At 48.6% G+C, this 25,919-nt stretch overlaps 1 protein-coding gene across 2 annotated transcripts in view; it reads left to right on the top strand.

The window, feature by feature from the left end:
* Positions 1 to 25,919, top strand: part of RARA (retinoic acid receptor alpha) — a 187,675-nt gene that overhangs the window by 4,667 nt on the left and 157,089 nt on the right. The window contains exon 1 of one of the 2 annotated variants that reach the window (XM_080978316.1): positions 25,281 to 25,528. The exons of the other annotated variant lie outside the window; for it this stretch is intronic. The gene's annotated coding sequence lies outside the window, so the exon portion shown is untranslated. Of the gene's footprint in view, positions 1 to 25,280; positions 25,529 to 25,919 lie in introns of those variants that run through there. 2 annotated transcript variants of the gene reach the window in all.

The raw sequence follows: 25,919 nt of genomic DNA, 5'->3' as shown, positions 1-25,919 counted from the left end.
TGATCGAAATTCTCCATCTTCTTCTTACCCCCCCTGCTTCTATCGTATTTGGTGTCTTGGTTATGGGGATGGGGGAGATGGTAATGGTTCCTTAGAGAGGTGGGGAGAACCTACGAATCGCAGCTCCTCCAACTTCCACTCTTTAAGCATAGGTCACTTCTAGGCAATCTGTTTATCGAGCAGTCAACCCGGTTCGTTTGCATAAAGTTTGCGGGAAGGCTAGACAGCATTGGCTATTTATTGAACCTCCGGGGCGGTTAAGCAATTGTTATCTCACACTTTCCAGTGCGGTTTTCCCATCATTTGACATATTGCAGAAAAAGGAAGGTTGGGGATTTCTTTGCGGGGGAGTGAGAGTGGGCTTGTTGCGCAAGGATGCCAAATCAGCTTTAATTGCTCAACCCGAATTTGCTGGAATCCAACCCCCAAAGTAGTAACAACCTGGAAGAGCACTGATTCACTTCTACATGAAAAATCACTGGATTTCTCATAGCTTTGCCTTGCCAAGCAAGGTGTGTCGGGCTTCGTCACTATGTGGTTTTAGGTGGCTGGTGATGACATGTTTGCTGGAAAAGACCTTTCAGTGATTTTTTATTTTTTTGGTGCTTGGTTGTGTTTGAATTATTAGTGTGGATGATTTTGAGGTGCTTTTTAATATAACTGGGTGTCACTTGTAAATTGCTTCACATTTGAAATATTGTTTTTGGTGCTTTGACTTGCCGGCCATCTTGAGTTCCCTGGAAAGGAGGCAGGATATAGGTTGTGGGTTTTTTTTAAGTATTTGATGCTTGACTAATCACAGTTGTCTGTGTGTTTGTGAAGGGACTCTACAGAAAGCCAGAACTGCGAGTGGTGGCCTCTTTTGACCCTGTTTCTTCATTCTGCCAAATGACCTGTGGCTTCATCAGCTTGCACAAACAGCAAGTCCACTTCCCAGCATCTCTGTGTTTGTGGTGGTTGCCGCTGTCAAGAGCTCATCCTACACTCGAGTAGGACCCTGGTAGAGACACATGCCTGAGTGGCATGTTCTCTCCCTCCTGGTCGATCGTCTGGGAGCTTCAAAAGCTTTCTTCAGCCCGAACATCACAGTGACCGATGCCAACAGACATCGGTACACTTAGGGATCCACAGAGTCTTCACAGCTTGTGTGACAGACCTCAGCAACTCAGCATTTTGGCTAATCTACTTTATTTACATATAAACACACACAGAGCACTGCAACATGGCTCCCCTTCTCTCTATCATCAGACAGCAAAGAGAAAAAGAACAAAGGACAATAGTCCCACTTCACAGAACACAGTAACACATTCTGTCTCCGTCACTTCCCACTCTGTGGAGTCAAAACATATACCATCATGTGATAGACAACAATCCCATGACTGCAGTCATGGAGCAGGAATTCTAACAGCCGCATGTGCGCATGGAGGGCCTTACCTGCGCACCCCCCCCCAGTCCCTCCACCCTTGCAAAGTGGACTAGCTACAGTCAGCTCCAAACTGTTGTTTTGTGGATAGGTGTTGCCCAGTGGCCTATGAAATCTATGGCATTCTCTGTGGCAGCCTCTTTAATTGTGGGACTTCCTCTCCGGAGAAGTGTGTCTGTCACCTTCATTGTGCAGCTTTTGGCAAGTGCTGAAGATGCACCTCTTTTACCCTGGCTTTTTGACCCTCGAAGTTTCTATTTTCGGAGCCCACCTTATTTATGTGATTGTAAAGTTGCTTTACACTGTTTTGAATATTGTGTTTAAATTGTTGTAACTTTCCTTTGGACTTTAGAGTGAAAGGCAGGTAAATAATGATGATGACGACGACAACAACAACACAAGGTCCAGCGGCTCGTGTAAATGGCTATTAATGGGCAAAAGCTAAGTCTGTGTGTGTTTGCAAGCTTTTCGTGCTACGTAGAATTCTCCCTTGACAGTGCGATGGTGTCTGTGTCCTGCCCCAGCGGGCTGGGAGGGTCCTCCAGTGCATTTATTTATCCCTCTGCTGACAGCGGCAGAAGCTTCCTCTCTTACTCCTCCTCCTCCTCCTCCTCTGTGTTGTCATCATCATCCTGCGAAGCCACAAGCTGCTAGCGGCAAATCTGGGTCATGAAGATGTGGGAAAGCAAAGAGGCCCGGCTGCTTTTGTCAGTGGAATATAGAGAAAACATAAGCGATAGGGATGGCTGAGAGTGGAGAGCCTGGAAGGGCAGCTGTTCTCATAGAGGCAGCGGACCTGTGGCTGTCCACATGTTGTGGACTACAACTCCCATCATCCCTGACCGTTGGAGATTCTGAATAGGGCTGCCTTGAGCTGTAATTTAAACAAACCCCTGTGTTGCAAAATATGAGTCAGCAATATCAAAAGCAACACGATGGCCAGAAACAATTACAATACGAGAAACTTTATGGAATAATTCAAAACATCAAAACTAACAAACTGAAAGTCCTTAAATGAATCGCAGTGCCAGACTTTACCCAGTGGAGAACAAGCTGTGAAGCTTTGTATAATCAGCAAATGTCCAATTCTGATGTCCAACTCTGAACTCTGCTGAACAGTGTTTCCGGATAACAACTACTGTTTCGTTGAATTCTTCATCAGCCAATTAGTTCAACACTCATAAGTAGAAAGATATGTAATTTCTTCATTAACCAATCTTTTTTCGAATAGATATAATATACATGAGAATGAAAAATACTCTGGAATATCGCATGAGTGTTGAACTAATTGGCTGATGAAGAATTCAAAGAATTCAACTTTTATGCATCCGTAACCACCTGTTGGAAGACTCAGAAAAGACAACAGAAAGTACTCCCCCCCCCCCCCCACTGTGCAAAATTAAAACCATGGCATTCACTCCTACGGGACGATGTAAAGTGGATGGGTTTAAAAGGGGATTGGAACGAGTTCCTGGATGACAAGGCTCTCATTGGCTACTAGTGATGATGGCTTGGTCCTATCTCCACTTTCAGAGGCAGCATATCTCTGAATGCCAATTGCTAGGAAAGCGTAGTTGCAGTTAGGTTGTGCGTGAGAGCCTCCCATAGGCATCTAGTGGGCCACTGTGAGAACAGGACACTGGACTAGAGAGGCCTCTGGCCTGACTCCGCAGGGCTTTTTGTACATGTTTTATGTTATTTAGCAGCTCCCGCAGTCCCAGGGATCCACTGCACTTGCCACATAAGGGGGTTTTTGACTGCCCCCCCAAACCTGCAGTCATTTGTGGAATTTATGGTAGGGGACATCTTCCTCTAAGACCTGAGTTCAAGAACCCCTTTGAAGCCTATTGCTTTCCACCTTGGCCTACACCAAGAACATGCAGGGAGACAGCCACAGTGATTATTATTTTTTAACTCCAAACCATTGTCAACCATCCAAACACCTCTCTTTCGCATGTCAACATGCACATTAATTTTACACCACCTTCCTTAAAACTCCAGTAGACAGGTATGCAAGCCAGTGCAAAGCATCCAGGTTAGGATAACTTGACCTCTTTTAGCAAGGCCTTAGACTGAGTGGCCACATTTCCTCCTCTTGCATTGCTGTTCTCTGCTGCTGTTTTGTTTGTTTTGGTTATTGCTTTGTTTTGTAGTTTCATTCTTTGATTTCAATATAATCTGAACTTGTTTTAATTGCGGGTGGAGTTGTTTTTTTTGTAACCTGTCCTGGGGACATTTTGGCAGAGGGTAGGCTTATGAAATGAATAAGTACCATATTTTTCGCTCTATAAGACGCACCAGACCATAAGACGCACCTAGTTTTTGGAGGAGGAAAACAAGAAAAAAAATATTCTGAATCTCAGGAGCCAGAACAACAAGAGGGATCGCTGCGCAGCAAAGGCAGCCATCCCTTTCGCTGTTCTGGCTTCTGGGATAGCTGCGCAGCCTGCATTCGCTCAATAAGACGCACACACATTTCCCCTTACTTTTTAGGAGGGAAAAAGTAAGTCTTATAGAGCAAAAAATACGGTAAATAAATGACGTTGGCCTGATGCAGTTGGCCAGTTGTACGTTGGCCTTGTGCTGCCATTGGGCACAGAATGCAGCCACGGTTACCCTCAGTGTGTGTGTGTGTGTGTGTGTGTTTATTCTGCCCTAAGTGAATTAAAATCTACCCACCGCTTCCCCTGACATGTCCTGTCATATGTCTGGGGGCCCCTTGGGACTCCCCCCAGAACTCCCCTCTTGCTAGCCCTCCTTCCCACTTTTCCTGAGTGATTTTGCCTAGCTGGAATATGTCCTGGAACACTCAAAATGTATCTTGCTTGCCTGGACAGAGGGAAGTATGTGACTGTGTGCAGCAACTAGCCTACTGTTGTACAAGGGCAATCTGCCCACTTCTGCCTCTGTGCCATCCACCAGTGCTGAAAGCTGACCCAAAGCGAAAGCCCTCAGCGCTGCCGATAGGAAGTACACAGGTACCAGGCGCCAAGTCAGCAGGTTCCCCAGACTCTGAGCTCTTCTGTATATTCCTGTTTCCATAGGACAGAGCCGGCATACTGAAGTCTTGTGGGCCACCCCCATCCCCCCTGCACCTGGTTCACCAGCAGCGGCCGACTCAGAGGTGGCCTCTCCCTCGTTGCCACTCCCAAGCATCACGGGTCCACTGCTGTTAAACACAAGGTGCTAGTTTCTGAGCTGGCAGAGTAGGCGTCCATCTTTCAGTCTTCCCAGCTCTGAAGAGGAAGACACCTCTGAGGGCTCTGGACTCTGCAGGAGCCCCAGGGATGTTCCTCCCTTCGGCATCAGGAAGACTGAAGGATGGCTGCATGCCAGCTCACAATCGGTATGTGTGTGTATAACTATCTGGTTGCGTTGCATGGAGTGTGGGCTGTGCAGTTTCACGAGCATATTCCCCAGAAAGGCTTATAGGTCAGCATTCCCCACCTTGGTCCCCTCCAGGCTTTCTTTTGGACTATGGATCCCAGCAGCCTGAGCTGACTGAGAGGGATGGGAGTTGTAGTCCAAAACATCTGAACTCTATAGTTGAAACTCTTAATGGAGCTTTCTGCTGCTGGTGGTTTTCAAAACCGAATGAATCTTTTTCTGTTGCGCTGCCCGTCGCTGAGAAAAGCAAGTCAATACAGCATTAGCAATAGTTTCCGCCAGAAAGTAAGACAAAGTTGATTGTGAAAGAGAGTCTTCTGTCTTGAAACCCTTCTCCAGTAACCTCCAGCTGTGCCTTAGTGGCCGCAGCCATGATGTGCCCTGAGTGGAATAAGCTGGGGTTCCTGTTGGGATCACACTCTGAAGATGCGTGCTCACGATTTCACACGTTTCAGAACTGAATCGTGGTTCTGGCTGTAACCCTCAGCTTGAGCGTGCCTGACCAGGCTCCGTTGAAAAGGCGTTCTGTCCGAGGTGGCGAGGAAAATCCCAGCTGCGGTCCTTGCTCTTCCGTGGCTTATTCGGGCATGAAACTTGCTAGGCGATGCTGTAGCAACAGAGGGGTGTGTACGGCTGCAGCGGGGGCTGATCCATTGAGGCAAAGGGGGCCCTGCCCCACCCACCTCATGCTTGATTCCTCCAAGCCCACCTATCTTCTTACTTCCAGCGAGTCTAAAAGGTGGTCCTGGCTGCCAGCTTCCCCCTTCCTTAGTCTCGGTTTCGTTGCTGTGGAACTCAACAGGCAGGAAGATGAGGATGGGGACGAAAAGCAGAATTGTTTGTGTCTTTTTCTCATTAGCTCAGGCTCTGCGTTGTTACTGACTCTGGCTCTCTGGCCTGCCTGTCTCCCTGCCTTCTGCCCCAACATCCCCAAACAGCAGCAGCCACTGCTGATGATCAGATCTCAAAGAGTGGTCCAAAGCAGGGAGGGAAGTGGGGCTGAGCTAATGGGAGCGGGGTGGTGGCCCTTTTTTATTTTTGCAGCTCTCCTTTCCCCCTTCCATGACCCACTTTCCCCTCTTTTCTGTGCCTGAGAGTGTCTTGGAGGGGAAAGGGCTTGCAAAGTCTTGGCTCTTTCCACCACCCCCTCCTCTCTTGATGTGGGGCAATCCTCCTCTCGCCACTAGTGCTAAGTGGAGGCTGCATAGAGGGTGTCCTCTTGGGCGCCAAACTCCCTTCCTTGGAAGGTCAAAGCTCTGCGTCTTCTTGTGATAGAAAGAAAGAATGCGAAGTGGGGAGGGGAGGGATGAGATGCCAGTTATCCTGTCCTCCCCCCCCCATCCTGCTCGGCTGCCCGCTTCTGTGTCCCTGTGGTTTCAGCCGACCAATTGAATGTCTGTGTGAGCTAATCAGATCTGACAGCTGAGAAAATACTATGTTGGCTTTTAAGGCCAGAAATTGACAGAGAGAGTGAGGAACGGGCGGGGTGGGGAGGCATGGTACAAAAGGAAATGTATGTTTTGTGTGCAGACTGATCTTAAAGGGGGGAGGCTTTCCCTGACTACTTGGTTATAGAATGCTATAGAGTATACCTTTAGGTGCTGGAAGTTCGAAGGAGAGGAAATTAGGTTTGGATACTTGCAAGGCAAGGCCCTGCGCTGTTTCTGAGCCCAGGCACCACTGCTTCCTGCAGCAGGGAGTTCCAGTGGTTTACAAGAGAAGCATCCCCTGTCAGGTGGAATGGTTGCTGGGCAGCTGGTGTAGGAAGGAGGGTCAGGCAACAAACAGAGAGTAGAGGAACAAAGAGGCTGCTGTGGAAGGCCCCTCTCCTCTCCTGCATTCAGGTCACCTCCATACCATACATTTAAAGTTCATGGCTTCCCTCAAAGCATCCTGGGAACTGTAGTGGCAAAGAAACATAGCAATTTGCCTCTGAGGCTTTGCAAGAAACAGGCTTTCTCTTGATCATCAGTCTCTTTTATATCATTTAATTGGCCTTCACCCAGAGGTGGGAAGACTTCAGGCTTGTAGGGTCTACTATTTTTTTACTAGAGCACCAAGATCTAGTGCTTGTTGGAGAATAAATCTATTTAGAAACAACACATTCTGAGCCCATGGACTTGTTCTGAGTATCGGGACGGAGTAGCGTGCTCAGTCTTTTCACGCCAAAGTCAACTCCTGGTTCCCCCTGCATACACACATGCACACGCACTTCATTCATTTCAGTGGTGTTATTTGGGAAATTTCACAAAACATTTTGCATTGGTTCTTCTGGAGCAGGAGCTCTCCTACTGCCTGCTAGAGATGATTTCCGAAGTGTCTTCTTTTGTTGCGCATAAATACACAGGTTATTTATTTCCCCTCCAAGACCCAGAGGAATATACCGTAGTTGTCTACTACCTCTGTTTGCTTGTGTAGCTGGAAGATTAATCAAATCATGGCTTAATTATTCCCGGGCCTTTCTAGTGAACTGACTGGGGAAGTAAGGTCTATCCATATGTTGGGCTTCAAAATTGTGAGCCTTGTCAACCGAGGCTGTCTCTATTAAGCTAAAAATACGCTAAAGAGTTGTCTCTGAGCATATATAGAGTGTTCTTCTGTTGACTCGGAACATCAGCCACTTGGACATTGTGGGAAGCTAGAGTTGATTTGCTGATTTTAGGGAATTGAGCTTGATAGCGGGATTTAGCCCCGGCACATTAAACCTAGTAATAAAAGAACATAAAAACGAAAGGGCTGTACTGAGAGACAGCAATATCTGAAGCTGTGGGAGAAAGTGGGTTGGTGCTGTGATAAAGCAGAGTTGCCACTGGGTGTCGCCATTACTCAGTATAAGAGAGAACTGTTTTGGGGTAGACACCCTGGGTGTGGACATGGGTGAGAGCGCAGAGTGTGCTGGACACATCCAGCACCTACCAACCAACGTGCGGTGCGATGTCCAATTCTTAAAGAGCACACCTCCTCACCCCCTCAGCTTTTCCCTCAAGCCCCCTGAGCTGGCATCTGATCTGGGGTACCATTGCTATGCATCTCGAGAGTGTTGTTTGGGGTTCCATGGATTCCTCAGGTCACAGTGGACTGAAACTCAGGCCTGGCTCCCCTTGCTTCATGTACCAGGGCCACCCCGCCCCTTCCCGCTGGCAAACAGCTGATGTCTCGCTGACCTTTCGCCAACTTGGCAATGAGCAAAGGTTGTGGCTTGGAGCCTGATTGGAGCGGGGGCACTGGGGAGATTTCCTAGCCAAGGATTAACTAATGGCTGTCCAGGCGGAGGAGGGGGGAGCCCTTTTTTCAAATATGACAATCCGGTATAGCCCCTCTTTCCAGGAATGTGAGGCTTTCTCTTTTACCCATCAGAAGTCCCCCAAATTTCCTGGGTTTTCAGAATAGTTTGCCTTGAGTCACTTGCTCCAACCCCCTAAAAAAGCCAGCCCTAGCTCTAGCCCAATAAATCACATTTGCTTTCCAGGGGATTCGGGAAAAGCCCCCTCCGTTTATATTCCCCCAGGATCATGAAGTTCCAGTTTTCCAGATCTGTTTCTACAACTCCGCGTCCTGGGGGAAGCAGAAGTAATACCCCCAGAATCCTCCGCTCTCTCCCCCTGGACAGGTATTTCCAAAGGTCCCAAAGGTGACTTTGCTCCCAGAGTCCTTTGCTCTTACCGATTCCACCTACTCCAGAGCACTCCCAAATCCCAGCTCCTGCATGCCTCGCTGTAACCTATTATTCCGCTTCTCTCCCAGAGCTGCCGGGAGAACCCAGGAGGAGTCCTGGCTGCTGCTTCCCTCCCCAGATGAGCTGCGCGCGTTCCCTCCACACCCTCCACGACTAAGCAGATAACACCCCCCCAGTGGCTATTTATAGTCTACGGTCCCTAGTGTGTGTGTGGTACGTGCTCGGCAGCATAAGAGGCTGCCACGGAGGGAGGGAAATGCGCGCCAGGTTCAGATCAGGATTCTGGCCTCTTCAGGGAGCATGGCTTGTGTGCCAGCTGCTTGGCACATCCTCCAATCCTCCATCTCGTTGCTATGGAGACTGGCTCTGCCCTGGGGAGTCCCCGGGCAGCGCAGTGCCTCTTGTGGGGTGAAAATAGAGGTGGGGGGCACTGAACACACACTTCATTTCCTCCAAGACATCCTTAGTGAGATGATGTTCCTGAGGTGTGTTGACAGTGGCCACTAGTTAGGGCGAAGGGGGCCCTTCCTCACCACCCTCGGTCCGCCCCAGACGCCCTCTTCCTGATCTTTCTTACATCTAGTCCAGGGGGTGGCACTGCTTGGCAGCTTTTAAGCATCAGGGTTGCCCCTTGTGAAACTGAGCAGGAAGGGGTGGGAAGAACTGGAATGAGTTGGCTGTGGCTCCGGCCTACTGCTGGCTGGTACTGTACCTTATGGGTAGGTAGATAAATCTATAGATTCCATAGATAGCAGCCTTTCTCTTTGAAATAACAGCTTTACACTGAGTAGGCAGGGGTACGGAAGGCTGGCGAAGGGAGTCAAACCCAAAAGTGCAGTGGCAAGATGGGGAAACAATTGTTTCAGAACCAAAGCAGCTTTAACAGTGCTGGGAGAAAGGGAAGCAAACTGTAGCATTCTCTGGTGGGGGGGGGGGCCCAAGATTAAAGAACATTTTCCCATCTCACTTCCCGGTTTAAGAGATGGGTGGGTGGGGAAACTCAGTGGCAAAGCGCATAGTTTCAATGCACAAGAATCCAGGTTTAACCCCTGGCATCTCTCGTCAAACAAGGATCTCGGGTAGCAGGGATTTCTTAAAATCCCCTTTCGCTGAGACCACTGCAAAAAGTAGACGCCACTGGATTACGCGAACCAACAGTTTTTCTCGTTCCACTTGTTTCCAAATGCGATGTTGACCCAAAAGGACAGGTTTTCTGGTGTTGTCATAACCTGATAGTTCCTACTCACATCATGCCATCCTAAAAACAACACTACTTGGGAGTAGAGGGGGACTCTTGCTACAATTGCACACATTGGAAAGGCCCAGGTCACATCACCACAAGGTTTTGTACATGGATTCAGAAACATCAGCTGGTTCAGCATCTGGTGGTCAAACTTGGGGTGGTTAGATACACTGAATATATTTTGCCACTACGTAATTACCCTAACTTAGCAACCAGCATGGTTACGGGTGCAAACTGGAAAATGGTAATCCAAAACGGAGTAGGACAAGGGTATCTGAAGGACCATCTTCTATCTTGGATCTGCCTGCCTGCTGGTCATTAGAGACACTGATGTAGATTGTGGAACACCTTTTTGATTGTGGAACACCTTCTCAAGAGACATTTGCTTGCGGCTTATTCTTTTCTCTTTTAGGTGCCAGATCAAATCTGTTTTATTCCCTCAAGCCTTTGATAGCCATTCTGGTATGCAGTGGTTAAGAATGCTGGACTACGACCTGGAAGATCAGGGTTCAAATCCTCCCTTAGCCATGAAGCTCACTGGGTGACCTTGGGCCAGTCACTTTTTCTCAGCCCAACCCTACCTCACAGGGTTGATGTGTGGATAAGATGAGGAAGGGAAGAACCATATATGCCACCTTGGGCTAATTGGAGGAAAGGTAGGGGTATGAATGGGATAACAAATAAATAAATGTAAAATTTGACATCCTGCTTTTTTTTTTACTCTGCTGCTAGACTTGTGTTTGACTTTAATTGTTATTTTTAGAGTTTGGATTTGATATCCCGCCTTTCACTCCTCTTCAGGAGTCTCAAAGCGGCTAACATTCTCCTTTCCCTTCCTCCACCACAACAAACACTCTGTGAGGTGAGTGGGGCTGAGAGACTTCAGAGAAGTATGACTGGCCCAAGGTCACCCAGCAGCTGCATAAGGAGGAGCGGAGACGCGAACCCAGTTCCCCAGATTACGAGACTACCGCTCTCAACCACTACACCAAATATGTATTTGGGTTAGCTGTTGTTTATTTTGAACTGCCTTTTGGGGAGAACTAGTGGAAAGGTGAGGTGTAAATATTTTAAATAAATAAGTAATAACCAGGGCAGCTTATGTATAAGAAAACAAAATGGAGCCATGAATTATTGCCATCCTCTGAGTTACTACTACTGCAGCCAAGCTTCTGACCCTGTGCGGCTCTCCTTCACTTTGTTCGCATTTCCAGACTATATTGCGGGTGTGGAGAATACCAGGGCCGCATTCATTCCAAGGTAGCTTTTCAGGGGCCACATGCCCAGTGCCAGAAGCAAAAATGGGTGGCGCAACCAACGTTAATTCATTCACACACCCCTCTCTGTCCTCCATCCCTGCAAGTGAGAAGTATTATCAGAATCGAAAGAAACAAAACTCTCAAGGGGTTTGCAAAGCAGGGCTGGTGAGGAATGTGGCCCAGGTAAAGAGGCCTAGAAAGCTGCCCTTGGCCCTCACCCCACCCCAGTCCCTATGCCTTCCTACCATGCTGTCTTTACTGCTTTGCTTTCAGGCAGCCCCTCAGCCTGTTCTGCGCAATTGCTGTACCCCCAGAGCTTGCTGTATCCGGAAAGCATGTCTTTGTTTGTTATTGTGGAGTGCTCTTCAATCTTGTCTTCCCGTCTTGCTTTTCCTTGCAGCTGCTGTGCCCCTTGAGGTGGATTGTTATTTTCTATTTTAAAGAAAAGTGGGAAAGTGGCTCGGAAGTAGCGGTCTGTGTGCAAGGCAATCCTGAGGATCCATAGCAGAGGAGGGTGGGGTTTGGGGTTTTTTTGTTTCTTAGTGCAGCTTCTCAGTTCCACCTGACTTACCCGTTATTATTACAGCACACTGCCACATGTCCACTTTCCCCCGCTCCATCTGCCTCCGTCCTCAATTCTCTGTTTGGTTCTCCCAACTAATCTTCTTCCATGTTGGTCAAGGCTGACCGATCCATGTATTTGCTCCAAATTAGGAATGTCTTCACTCCCCACCCCCCAATAATTCCCAACACTGATTGCAGCAACAACAACAACAAAATTCAAGTTCAGACCCCTCCAATACTCCTGCCACCTTCCTATGTCTAGACAGGGCCTGAGGGGGCCTAGGAAATTCCTCCAAGTCACTTTTCAGCCAGGCTCGCTCGCTCCAAAACCCAAGCTCTTGGGAGATAGCAGGCTGTAAATTTAAAATTAATTAATGAATTAAACTGAACCTCAAGTAGGTGGGCCCAGGTACCTAGACCCTGCCCCTAGCCCTAGCCTCCTCTCCTGAACTTTATATCCCGTTCTAGTTGATGATAACACTAACAATTATTACCATGTCTACCCCATTCTCCTCAGAACTCCAGCAACGTTAGCATTTAGTTTTAATTTACCCAGTCCTTCCCCTCCCACCCCCACTTTAAAATTTCCCCATTAGTATTTCATACAGACCCTCTCCATCAGCATAGCCCACCAAAGCCCTTCAAATTGTGGCGGCGGTGGGGAGGGACCTAGAATATCTGATACACGCACAGCCCTAGTGTGTATATGGTGGAAGGCTGTGTGTTGTGTAGGGGGTTCTCTTTGTGGCCAAGCCTGGTGCAAGCTGGCTGACCGCAGGGGAATTCATCTTCCCGCCATCCCCTCGGCTCCCGTTTCTGCCGCAGTGCGTGAAAAATCGATGGCACAAATTGATTCACTCCCGCCGGCGGCAAAGCCCTCCCACCCCACTCCCCCCTTCCCACGGGAACCGTTAATCAATTCCCTCACCAGAAGCTCATAAACAACTGTTCCCTGGAGGGGGAATATGTTGGGGGCTGGGGTTGCAGATGGGAGGGGGAGGAGGCTATGGAGAAAAGACACCCTGCCTTGCCCCACAAATTTGTGTATGGATCAAGAGAGAAATGGGGGCTGGCTGGTTTGGTCTATGAGGCACAAGCCTAAGTGGAGGAGCGGTGCTTGGGCAATTGGGGTGTTGTGTGTGTCCCTGTGGTGAAATTGATGGATATCTGGACCAATATCCAAACCACGGTGGTAGAGACAGACAGGCTGCATTCACACCATATATTAAAAGCGCTATGAGACCACTCTAAACAGTCCCAAAGAATTCTGGGACCCGTAGTTCATTAAGGGTTGTTAGGAGGTCCCTATTCTCCCCTTCCAGAGCTAAAATTTCCAGAGTTCCCTGTGAATGCCTCCCTTGTTCTCTTAGGATGGCAATAGTGCCCACCTGAGAGGTGGCGGAACTGAGTTCCAGTGAGTTCCAGCTGCAAAAAAAAAAAAAAAAAACCCTGCTCAGCACCCTTGGCGAACTGCAACTCCCAGAATTCTTTGGGGGAAGGCCATGACTGTTTGGAATGGTATCATCACAGTGCATTGAATATATGTTATGGAAATGATCTTAAGAGACTTCAAACAGCTCAATTGTAGGACCGATTGAGTCAAAGGATCATTAGAAAGGGTCCTCAGTGAGCAGCACATGTCAAATAGCAAGGAGTACTTTGTGTGGAAAAGCACTGGGAAAGACGAGAACGTTTGGCTGTTGTACTAGACCGAAGTCAGGGCTAGGAGTTCTGCTGTTCTGCTCCTGTCTTGTGATGTTTGCAAGGCACACTGTTGCCTCTAGCAAGGATTGAGGAGCCTACGAGCCTGAACTTCAGCCTGCCTCTTCTGGGCTGTTTGGTCCCTGATTAAGTGGGCAAGAATCAAGCGCAAGCACAGAGAAGCTGCAAATGTGCTGTATTGTACACCGGACTGCCAATATTCCGTATTCTGGGTTTGATTTGTAGCACAGTTGCCCCCAAATCCGAGTACCTCTGGGCTACGTCATGCAGAACTGTGACTTCTGGGGCTTCAGCCTAGCAAAAACAACGCTATCTGTAGGGAGAGCCCTCTAGCTGTTGCTAGGCAACACTGAAGTTGTGCCTCTCCCTTCCCCTCTACAACTGGTACTGGTTGGTAGACCCCCCACGGTGATCATGGTCCTCTGTCCCCCTCTAATGGTGGCTACTCACCTGGACAGAGAAACATGGTGCTGCCTCTGTCACAGTAGTTTATAAACAGCAAGCGATGGTACCCTATTTCCCTTGGAACGGCCCTCGCTGTGCCCCCACAAGACAGCTGTGGCCCACTGTCCTTCTGGGTTGCTAGGCCAGACACAGCAATGCTTTCCTTTCTACCTCTAACCGTGGCTTATCTCGGTCTCTCTCTCTTTCTCTGATCTCCCTTCAGCCTCCACAAATCCCTTATCTGGACCCGGGCTCCCAACTCCTGCCGCCGCGATGGCATCTGCGTCACGCCAACCTGCGCCCAGCCTCATCGCGTTCCGTGTGAACCCAGAACGTGGCGAGGGTTGTTTCGGGTGGTGTGAAGAGCTCTGGCCCATCTGCCTCGTGGGGGAGGAATCCCCGCGTCTCCCCCCCCCCCCGTCCAACAAACCACCTTGCAGTTTCCAAGAGTGTCCCCTCGTTTCTCCGCGCCTGTGCCAGCCTCTTCCTCTCCATCCTGTCCTCCCCTGCCCTCCCCTTACATAAGCTGCACGTGGCGATGTCACCGGCTTGGCCCAGATTTCTTCTGACAGCAAGCGTTTTCCACACGGCTGGGCTTGTGCTGCTGCTGGAGGAGCGGCGGTGGGGGATGGGGACCCCGAGTAACCCCCTTCAACAAAGGAGAATCTAGCTCCCACCCCTTGCCGTTCTCCAGTGAGGAGTCGGTTCCTGGGGCTGCGGTGGTACTTGTATGTATGCTAAAGCAATGTGTGCTTCTTTCCTTCCTGCGATATTGCGATATACAGTGGTACCTCTGGTTACGTACTTAATTCGTTCCAGAGGTCCGTTCTTAACCTGAAACTGTTCTTAACCTGAGGTACCACTTTAGCTAATGGGGCCTCCCGCTTCCGCCGCGCAATTTCTGTTCTCATTCTGAGGTAAAGTTCTTAATCCGAGGTATTATTTCTGGGTTAGCGGAGTCTGTAACCTGAAGCGTATGTAACCTGAGATACCACTGTACCCAGATTTGGGGTGTGGGGGATCAGGGCAGGCCCATAGGATAGGAACAGGGAGCGTTTAGAAGGATGCGAGTGCTTTCAAACTACCGACTTCTCCTGCTGCTGCCAAGTCTGATGGGTGGCTGCTTTTAGAGCCGTCACTCACGACTTCACAGGACGGTAGCAGGAGCAGGTCAGTATCCCTCCCCATATTGCTCCCAGCTGGGCCACGGGCCCCCATGCTGCAAAAGGGGCAGCGGGTGGGCGGGGAGGACTTCTGAGGCTCCCCCCCCCACACTTTTGTGTTCACTCCTTGTCCCTGCAAATCTATTCCAGCTGGTTGAATTGTGTTTGGACTCCAGATGGAACCAGGAGTTGCCAGTTGCTGGTGGAAGTCGGCAGGCTGTGTTCCCCGGCTGGCTGGCTGGCTGCAGGAGACTTGACAGATAATGTTCGGGGGCTGATGCAGGCCTGTACCCCCTCCAAGGAGCCTCCCCTGCTAGCTTTGGGTTGGTCTCAAGTTCCCATCAGGAAGCTAGAAGAGAGGATGAGCTGCTGCGGCCAATCAGATAATTTCAGCTCTCTAAGGGGGGATCACTACTATATTCTGGGCTAATTGTGTCAGCCCAGAATGTGATCCCAGCCCTTAACTGGAGAGGGAGCAGAGTCGGGGAACTTTTGTGAGTGTCAGGGGGTTACCCCCAGCGTATGAGGAATAATTGTTAGGGGAAAGAAGGGCCTCTGAGCATGTGGAGAGTGCAGTTAAGTATTCACAGCCAGACTCTACATGGTTGAGGTTAGGAGAAAGGGCCTTCAAGCAGGAGGGAATGGCTTTCAGAGAGGCTTGGGAACCCCAACAACCCTCTCTTTTCCCTGTCCAGGATTTGGGATTTTTTTCTGCTGCTGGTGGAAGAATTGTGTGTGAGAGAGACTCTGATTGGGATCTATTAACTGTCTGCTTACAGTGATCCCCAAGCAAGTACCGCATTTTTTGCTCTATAAGACTCACTTTTTCCCTCCTAAAAAGTAAGGGGAAATGTGTGTGCGTCTTATGGAGCGAATGCAGGCTGCGCAGCTATCCCAGAAGCCAGAACAGCAAGAGGGATTGCTGCTTTCACTGCGCAGCGATCCCTCTTGCTGTTCTGGCTTCTGAGATTCAGAATATTTTTTTTCTTGTTTTCCTCCTCCAAAAACTAGGTGCGTCTTGTGGTCTGGTGCATCTTATAGAGCAAAAAATATGGTAACATATAGTTTGGCGAGAGTCATCTCGGTCCAGTCAGAGAAAACTGGTTGCTGTGTGCAATCCTTTGTATTACAACTGAGGAAAGACCTTTAAAAAAACAAAACAAAACAAAACAAAACAAAACAAAACAAAACAAAACAAAACACACCCTAATTTAAACCCTTCACCTCCACCTCTGTCCAATATCTCCTAGATCACAGGGATGTGCTTGCCCTGGGATTATTGCTGGCAGGGTTGGGAAGGGGCAGCCGCACTCACATCTGGCAAACATTTGGACCATTCCTAGATGCTGAGCACATGGTGTTGGTTGATGGATGGATGGGCCTGGGGAGAGGGGGCTTGCATTGCAGAAGGGGATATAGTGTATCTGTCTGTCTCTGCTAGTTCATTTGGGATCTCTTTCCCTGCTTCCTGGGAATAAGCCCCATTTCCCCTCCCTCCCCCGCCTGTTTCTCATCTTGGGAACCCAGTGCAAAAATATGGGGAGGATACAGTCTCTGGGGCAATGGGGTCCTTTCTGTATATTTGTTTCAGTCTCTTAAGATGTACTAAAGCACTCTGTCCTGGTAAGTAAGGCTTCTGGGTTCTTAGAAGGAAACAGAACTCTGTACCAATTTTCGCTACAAAGGGAGAAGACTGTACTCTGCATTCCTTTACTCTTTCCACTGGCATCCGTCACAAAATGGAAGCTAAGTCTGTCACATACCTAAATCATATTATTATGCAAATGTTAATCACTTCGGAATAGCTAACACATTTTGATTCTCTGTTTGCAATCAGTAACAGAGTTGGGATGCACAAAAATCCACAATTAAGCCTTGTAAATAGCCACTTGCCTGATCACCTATTGCCGAGTAAGGTTCTCATATAGCGATGCTACTCAGTACTGGTTACTTTTAGTGCTACCAAGTCGTTCCTCTGTACTTACATGTGGAATTGCAAGTGCGCTTCCATACCTAGGGGTACATGGTATATTTGTGTGAAAACTTGCCACTATGTTCCATCCAAACTAGCGAGTATGAGATACCTGTTTGTGGGGAGCAAGTAGCAATGCAATCATGTTAGTTTATCAGGCTATCTGCTTTAAAATTTGCACTAAAATGCTATTAATTCAAGTGTGCTATTGCAAAAACACCTTAAGATATCTTTAATGTAGGTGAAAAAGCATTTTAGTGCAAATTAAGAGAGATTTAAAACACACTTAAAAAGTACTTAACCGTTTCCTGAAGTGGCTATAGGCTCAATCACATAAAATGTCACTGCACACGTGAGAAAAGGTTTAAAGCAAAAACAAAAAATGGAGAGTAGCGCTCAGTTTATTTACATCTGCAGATGTCAGGCTACCATTCCATTCTTTTTTAAATTGACTAGTACAGGTTGTAAAAAGTGTGAGTAAATGAAGAGTGAATATTCCAGAGTAAATGCCTAGTGCAAAAGCACCCAAGGAGATGCTTAGGAATCTTTTCTAGAGTGGAAGAGATTTGGTTCCATTCTTCTTCCAGGCAAATCGTGTAGTAGACAGACTGGCTGGTAAGGTTTGTGGGCTGGGCCAGTAAAGTTTATGGACTTATTTGCAAGTAAAGCCCATCTTGGGCTAGTAAAGTCTGTGGCCTTATTTGCAGAACTGCCGTAAACATGCGCAACAGCAGGTCAACCCTCTTACCTTGCTTCTTGACCACACTGACTGGGAGTAGGAGAGCAATTACAGGGTGGAAGAGGCAAGGGACATGCTAAGTGAGAGCTTCAGTATGAACACTTAGGAGGAGTGAGAGCCAGGAATGAAGTGCTTTTGCAGCAGAGGACAGTGTAGTGTGTTAAAAGGCACGGTGCTGATGGGCATCAGCATTCACCTTTCCAGAGGCTGATGGTGAGCCAAGAGTCCGGGATTCCTTCTTCTTCTGCTCCAAGACGGCTCTTTTCCCTCTTGTGGGCGCATGAAGAAGAAGACAAGCCGTTCTTGCGGTGGTTGTTCTTCAAAAAAAAATTTTTCATTCTTATTGTTTTCGGCAGGGGGTCGGGGTGGTAGTTACTTGAATATAAAACAAGGGCTTTCTGAAGGCAGGAATTCTTTGCGATCTGGATGGGGAGGGCGTGCGGTGGGGTGGGGGACGGCGTCAGCGTGGGATGGGGTGGGGGAGCGTTCCAGCAGGCTCTGCTCTCCAGCCAGCTGCCCTCTGCCTGGGCCCCTCTGCTGGCTTCAAAGGGTCCCGGAGGCCCCTTGCTTTGTAGGAAAAGATAAATCTGCCACTCTCCCCTGGCTTCATTTGGGAAGGAACTTGAAGGCTGGGCTCCATCAAGACTGACAACCCAGCTTGTAGGGGTGGGGTGGGTTTAGCAGGGTCTTTTAATTGGCTGAGGGAAGAGTGGCCCATTCTGCTGGGATCCAGTTGCTTGTGGGGCGAGAAACGGATCGCGAAACCAAGCGAGAGGGAAGAAATTGAAGTGGGGCAGATCAGTATTGGGTGCAGTAAGTATGCACCAGGGAGGTTAAATTAACAATAGGGACACTATGCCTTCAGGGAGGAGTAGATTCAGAAATTGTACTCTATACTGGATACTGGATACGATCCTAGAAGGATTTGGAGGGTTGCTAAGAGGATGATTAAAGTACATTTAAAAGGCTAGATTAAAATGGCCCATGCCCCTCTGTTAGATAAGCTGGTGCATCTGCCTCTGAGCGGTGAGAGAGCCATAATTTAAGAGCATGGCTATTGCAGTTGCTGCTGAAGCCATTTGAACCTGTTTGCTGCGATTTCCGGGTTTGGAGAGTTTTGTGCCAAATCTGAAGTCTGTTCTAGGGTGTGCAGACTTCAGAATTTCACCTGCAGAAAAGTGGAACTGCAGTCCTGATCTCATGCTTATAGAGACGCGTTTGCTCTCAAAGGGGAATCAGGCATATTGAGACCCTTGTGGCTACATACCGTGTTTCCTTGTCTGTGTGTTCCCCCCACCCTGCACCGCCACACACAAAAAGTTTCCCCCCTGTTACACCACTGCTTCTTTACAGTAATAATTTCAGGTTCTGCAGGCATGGTGAGTTAGGTCATATGAAAGCACACTTTGCATGGTTTGAGAGAAAGCACACGTTGGTCTGATAAGCACCTGGTCCCTTTGGAACTGGAGATCTGAACTACAGTGCTCATCCTAGATTGCAAAAATAATATTCAGAATATATGAATGCTGTATCTTTAATAGCAAGAGGATGGGCAAGAGGTTTTTTTTTTTAAAAAAAGGTTGCCTTTGGGTTTTAACACATGATCATTCCTTAGCAAACAACCCACCATTCCTTCCCTTCCCACTGCTCATTTTAAATATACTCTGATCAATATCACAAAGGGGGAACAGATTTTGAGGAACTCACACTAAGTCAGTGTCAGAGGGCCAAGTGGACAAATAAGTCCTGCTTCTTAGCCATGTGCTGCTCAAGCCTTCCTAGTGTCCAGAGTTGTCACAATTTGCCATGGTGAACTTTGCTGGTCAACGAATACTGTCCAAGGCTCTTGCATGCCACCCCTTGAGCTGAATTTGGCCAGCTGTGAGCAGCAGCATGGGAACCTAGAACAAAGTATGTGGAAAGGCAATTCAGACAGTGTACTAGCTGCAACCAGAGGAAGGAAAAGCAGCCAACTGCAAGAATCATGGCGGTTGCGTAGCGTTCTTCTTGTTCCTGCCTTCGAGAGGTAAAGGAGGGCACAGCTGTGTGCTCACCCAAGGGGAAGAGGAAAGAGTGGGGTTGCATGAACACACAGTTTGCTCTGAAGGGTCTTTGTAGAGTAAACAAGTGTTATAAAGGGGAATAGAGGGGTTCCCCCATTAGCTACCCAGCACTAACACGTAGCACAGAGGTTGGAGGGCCTAGCCCCCTACCCCATCTGTCTTGCCTTGAACACAGGGATATATGGGTAGTCGCTGCCTCCTAGTTGGATCAAGACACACCTTGGCAAGGATCTTGCGCCTTTCCTGGCGAAGATCTGTGCCTCCCTAGCGACTTCTGTTGTGTGCTCCGAAAAACCATTACGCTAGACCTGAATTCCTTCCCAGAACTGGGGAGGGGGAGCAGGGGGAAATAAAACCTAGGAATCCTAGCTCCCAGACCCCATCCCTGTAATGCAGGCAGACCCACTCCGGTTTGCTGGCCACAGGAGCCAAATGGATCTAGCAAAACGCTCCCCTCCCCTCCCCAATCTTGGAAAAGCATTGCTGTTCCTCATCAAGATGCAAGATGTCCATTTCAGACCATCTCATCTCTGTTCCCCCCCCTCCACCCTCCCCATCTTGACGCCCAGAAACTCCCGCCTGGGACTCCAGGCCATAAATCAGGCCTGGACTGAAGGGGGGGGGAGAGACTTCCCCCTCCTGCTTCTCCTCCCCCTCAGATCCGTTTCCGGTCCCTTTCTGGCAATTAATATAAATGGACAGCAAGGAGCTTGGCAAAGGAAAATGCAGCCTTTGCCATAGTGTGTGTGTGTGTGTGTGTGTGTGTGTGTGTAACTGGAGTTTTGATTGGGAGGGGGAGTTGCTCCTTGTGCAGACAGTTTTCTTCTGCTTCTGGCAAGGACAGCCAGACCCACCCCTTAGTGCAAGCTAAGTCTTGGCTTTCGGATAGCTTCAGAGCTAAAGACCCAACAAAATTGATTTCCCATACATACAGTTGTTGTTTTTTTTAAAAAGGAAAAACAATGCTTTTGGTTCTGATCCTGGGATTATTCCCATTTTGCGGGATCCTAATTAGGTTACCTTTAGGCCCCAAAAGGTTGGTATCTAAACTTTTTTTTAAAATGAGGATATAATTTCGAGCTTAGTTGCATCAGTGCTCATTCCTGGAACATTGTGCTGGAGGAGAAAAAAAGAGAGACTACCTTTGAGAGCAAGTCTTATTTTCTGCCTGGTTCAAGAGATTCTGCTGTTCATTCTGCTCCCGTGTTTATCAGGTCCAACACTGGGTCATTAGGCAAAGCTAGACTCTACCCCAGCGGTAGGGATCCTCAGGCTCCCTCAGGGGCTGAATCCTGTACGGGGGGGAACCACCCGAAATCCAGCACTGATCATCCTCTGTCCCCATAAGCCTCTGTTCTGTGACACTCAACTGCTTTGCTCCCAGGCTCTGTCCCATGAGAGTCTGAGCATCAGGTGACCTGGCAATCTCAATAATGTAAGCATTTCCACAACTTTGAGAGCTAGGTAGTTCTCTCCTATATCTGATACAATTTCATTTTTAGAGGAGTGGTGAGGACCCCTTTTTTGATACAGATGTCCAGTGGGCAGCATTCTGTGAGCTCAGGGAGTTTGGCTCCGTCTACTCATTGCAAAGGGACGCGGGTGGCGCTGTGGGTTAAACCACAGAGCCTAGGACTTGCCGATCAGAAAGTCGGCGGTTCGAATCCCCGCAACGGGGTGAGCTCCCGTTGCTCGGTCCCTGCTCCTGCCAACCTAGCAGTTCGAAAGCACGTCAAAGTGCAAGTAGATAAATAGGTACCGCTCCAGCGGGAAGGTAAACGGCGCTTCTGTGTGCTGCTCTGGTTCACCAGAAGCGGCTTAGTCATGCTGGCCACATGACCCGGAAACTGTACGCCGGCTCCTTCGGCCAATAAAGCGAGATGAGCGCCACAACCCCAGAGTCGGTGACAACTGGACCTAATGGTCAGGGGTCCCTTTTTACTCATTGCAAATGACCGAACTGATCAGTATAGTGCAGAGAGATGTGGCAGAATTTCTTGCTCTCAAGTGGAAGCTGATTGGATGGAGTCAACACTAGAGCAATAAATGATGCGGATGCAGCAAGCAACATCCTCTGTGTATCATGGAATCATAGAAATGTAGAGTTGGAAGAGACTACGAGGGGCCATTTGGTCCAATGCAGGAATCTTTTGTCCAACGTGGGACTGGAACCCACAACTCTGGGATGAATGTTTCAGTTCACAGAAGCTTGCAATTAATTGATTAATCAACTTGTGGCATACTGGCAGCTCCCTCACGGCACAGCAGCATCCCTGGACATACAGGTTAGGAATTTTAGGTAAGCAGAGATGGGCATCTCTGACACGTTTCTGGTAGATACCTAGGGACTTGCTGGTTGTTTGGGATTCTGTAAAAAAAACAAAAAACACTACGCTGGGCTGAGTGGATTTTTGTCTGCAAGACACTTTTTCTTAAATGTGTGCATAATTCAGGATCGTGTTAACACAAATTAATTATGTCTTAAAGTGTGAAGAGATTCTGAGTATGCACTCTTGCTTTGTAAATTAAAAATCAATCTTGGGGATTTTATTTTTAAAAAACAAAGCATGTGGACCACCTAAGACTGCAGTCTGCCATCTCTAGTGTAAGAGTCTTAACTTCTTGGGCTGCAGAGAAATGAATGCTTAAAATAAACGGTTGGAGTTCTCTTAGAAAAAGACGCCACGTGGATTTTAAGCCTGGGCACCATGACCTCAACTGGACTTAATTGAATTCATTTTGATGTCCCTGCACGATTGCGAGCCTACAGCTGCTTCCCAGTGAACCGGGGATAGAGAACAGGTACCTGCTCTGTAGACATAATGGCTTTAGTAGAGCTGGGCTTTTAGATTCATTGTTCCTTTAACAGAAACTCATTTCAAAGTTCAGCCCTCCCTTCAATTACTACCTTGGACAAAATAACCAATATAGTTGGATCTTTTATTTAAAGCAGGATTCAGACTTAACTCAAGTTAAAAACTATAGGCCAATTTCGCTATTGAATAATGATTATAAAATGTTTGCTAACATCTTGGCAAATAGGATGAAAAAGATATTAAAGGAATTGATTCATAAGGACCAAACAGGATTTCTTCCAGGGAGGCAGATGAAAGACAATATAAGAAACATAATAAATATAATAGAATATCTGACTAATAAGAAAGATAAGCAAGCGATGTTGATATTTGTTGATGCGGAAAAGGCATTTGATAATATTTCTTGGGAATTTATGTTAAAGAATATGGAATTTATGGATATGGGTCAATCATTTGTGAATGGTGTAAAGGCAATATACTCTGAACAAAGAGCAAAATTAATTGTTAATAATGTATTGACAGAAAATATTGCTATAACCAAGGGTACAAGACATGGGTGTCCTTTATCACCATTGTTATTCATATCGGTCCTGGAAGTCTTGTTGGTTGGGCTGAGAGATTGTGACTGCCCCAAGGTCACCCAGAAAGCTTCATGGCTGAGTGGGGGATTTGAACCCTGGTCTCCCAGGCCCCAGTCCAACACCCTAACCACTCTTTTCTTTAGCAATTATATATTTTTCTTCTTCTACAAATGCATTATCTGTGCTTCTCCCCAAACAGCTCATACACATGCCATTCACAGGTACCTCGCTTTCCGGGATTGCATATAGCTCAGGTGGTAGAGCCTGAGACTCTTTAATCTCAGGGTTGTGGGTTCGAGTCCCATGTTGGACAAAAAATTCCTGGGTTGGACTAGATGACCTTTGGAGTCCCTTCCGACTCTATGGTTCCCTTTGCAGCCTAATCCAAAGCAAGGCTCTGCTGTGGAACCTTACAATCTTCCTTTTTAAAGAAAAGCCACCCTCAGGCTGCAATCCTATCCTCATGGAATAAGACCAGTTGAGCTCCATGGGGCTTCCTTTTCATGTAGGCATTTATAGGATTGTGCTGTCAGTATCAGAACATGCAGAAGCAGAGCAAAAAGTGCAGAGAGCATGTGCGCTTCCTCATTACCAGTGCCGCACAGGTGACTTACCTGTGGCACCTCCAGGCGCTAAGGATGGCTGGAGCTGGTGGGAGTTTGGAGTCCAGCAACATCTGGAAGGGCACAGGTTAGCCACCTTTGCCAGAGGGCATATGCCATGGTGGCTATTCTCACTTTTATAGCTTGTTTAATGCAATAGAGCAGGGGTCAGCAAACTTTTTCAGCAGGGGGCCGGTCCACTGTCCCTCAGACCTTGGGGGGGGGCGGACTATATTTTTTTTTGGGGGGGGGGAAATGAATGAATTCCTATGCCCCACAAATAACCCAGAGATGCAGTTTAAATAAAAGCACACATTCTACTTATGTAAAAACACCAGGCAGGCCCCACAAATAACCCAGAGATTCATTTTAAATAAAAGGACACATTCTACTCATATAAAAACACGCTGATTCCCGGACCATCCGCGGGCTGGATTTAGAAGGCAATTGGGCTGGATCCGGCCCCCGGGCCTTAGTTTGCCTACCCATGCAATAGAGCAACGTTTATTTAATTATTCAAAACATCCCTGGGTGGAAAAGTTGCTCCTTGTTTTACAGGGAGGGGAAATGGATGCTGAAAGAGGGATTTCCTCCAGTCTACACAGAGAGTCCACAGCGGAGATGGGACTTGGTCGTAGTCCTTCCACATTCAAATCCATCACTCTTGCTGCCCCATCGTTCAATCACACCTTGGGTTAAGGGAGACAGCCCAGGTCAGAGGGTGTCTCATACGCAGCCTCCATGCTGGTGATAATAACAGCACGTTTATCTTCCAAAAACGGTCTCATTCATCCTGCAAAGTAAGCCAGGGCTGTTGTAATTCCCACCCCACACCCCATGTTGGGACAGAAAGGCTGGGACAGAGGCGGGAGATGTGAATGGGGCAGTTATCTGGCTCACAGCTCAGCCTCTTTAACAGCTGCCCGCCACCTTCCGTGGCACCCCGCTCTTTAGAAATGTTGCGCTCCCTTTCCAGAAGTTGCAACTCCTTCTTCGTGCTTTCCCTGGGAGTTAAAGGCGCAATGCACAGGGTTGCGCTGCGGCGATCCTCGAGAGATCCTATCCATATCGCCTCGCGAATCAGGGCAGCGATTCTGCAAATTTCCACCCACCCACGTTACATGAATTAGCCCCGCTGCGGGGCTGACTCCTGAACAGACGCGGGCAAGGCTTGCACCGTGCACCCCAGCTGTGGGCATGCATTGCAGCCTTCGGAAGCCAGTTCCGCGGAAGCCCGCGAGTGTTGCTTCCGAGTAAGCGCCGCCAGTCTCGGCTGAAAGTTCCGCTCCCCCCTCCCTGTCTCCCAACAAAGCCGGAGACACTTCAAAGGGTTACTTCTCCTGAACCGCCAAGGGCAGCTCTTCCACCCTGCCCCGCCCCCCCGCCCCGCATTCTCCTCCCTCCCGTCTCTCGCAGCAGCGCCATTGGCTGGGAAAATGGAAATAGGCGTGGCCCGGGCCCCCTCGGTCTCCTCCCCCCTCGGTCTCCTATCCCCCCTCCCATCCCTCAGCCCCGCGCTCCAGTGTAAAGTTTCACCCAAGCACATGACTGGCTTTAATGGCTGCTGAGCGCCGGGGCGCGCGCCCTGGCCAGCACAACGTTCCATTGCCTCCTCCCCTTCCTCCTCCCCCCGCTGCTCCGTCCCAGTCCCCGCACGAGCAGGGCTAGCAAGCAGCTCGAGCAAGCAGTTCGGTGCGACTTTGCAAAGCTGGACGCGCAGGGTTGCCTGTCTTTCCTGGTCTTCGCGGGAAGGAAGGCTTCGCTTCTGAGTCTATCGCGCGCAAAGGGGGGGGGGGTCGGTGGAGAGTTTCGTGCGCGTCCTAGAAGCCGAGAAGACGACCGAGGGGAGAGAAAAAAAGGAGACCTGCTTCCAGGTAAGAGATCCAGCGTGAATACCCGCCTCCCTTTCTTTGGCAAACTTTTTTCGGGGTGTGTTTGGGAGACGGTGGGCGTAAAAAGGAGGCTGCTTGCGTTTTCTTTTATGCGCGTTAAGTTGCGAGAGGGGGCAGGGAGTCCGTGTCTCTCTTTTCTTTCTTTCTTTCTTTTTGGGCTTGTTTGGTTCCTGCTAGATTCCGATCGAAGTCTAGGATTACACTGCAAAACCCCAGCCGCTTGCCTCCTCCTCCCTCCTCCTCTTTTCCCAAAGTTGTGTTTTGATTCGGAGAGGATCGCCCGTCTTTCTCTCTTTTCTCGTCCCCTGGCACCCCCTCCCTCGCCAATGACATCTCTCATCCTCGCGTCACCCCTCTGAACTGCAGCCGTTGC

The sequence above is a fragment of the Podarcis pityusensis genome, assembly GCF_964106645.2.
Source record: "Podarcis pityusensis genome assembly, chromosome: 13".
Taxonomy (NCBI): domain Eukaryota; kingdom Metazoa; phylum Chordata; class Lepidosauria; order Squamata; family Lacertidae; genus Podarcis; species Podarcis pityusensis.
Note: the sequence above shows the minus strand (reverse complement) of the source record. Positions and strands in the feature narration are given on the sequence as shown.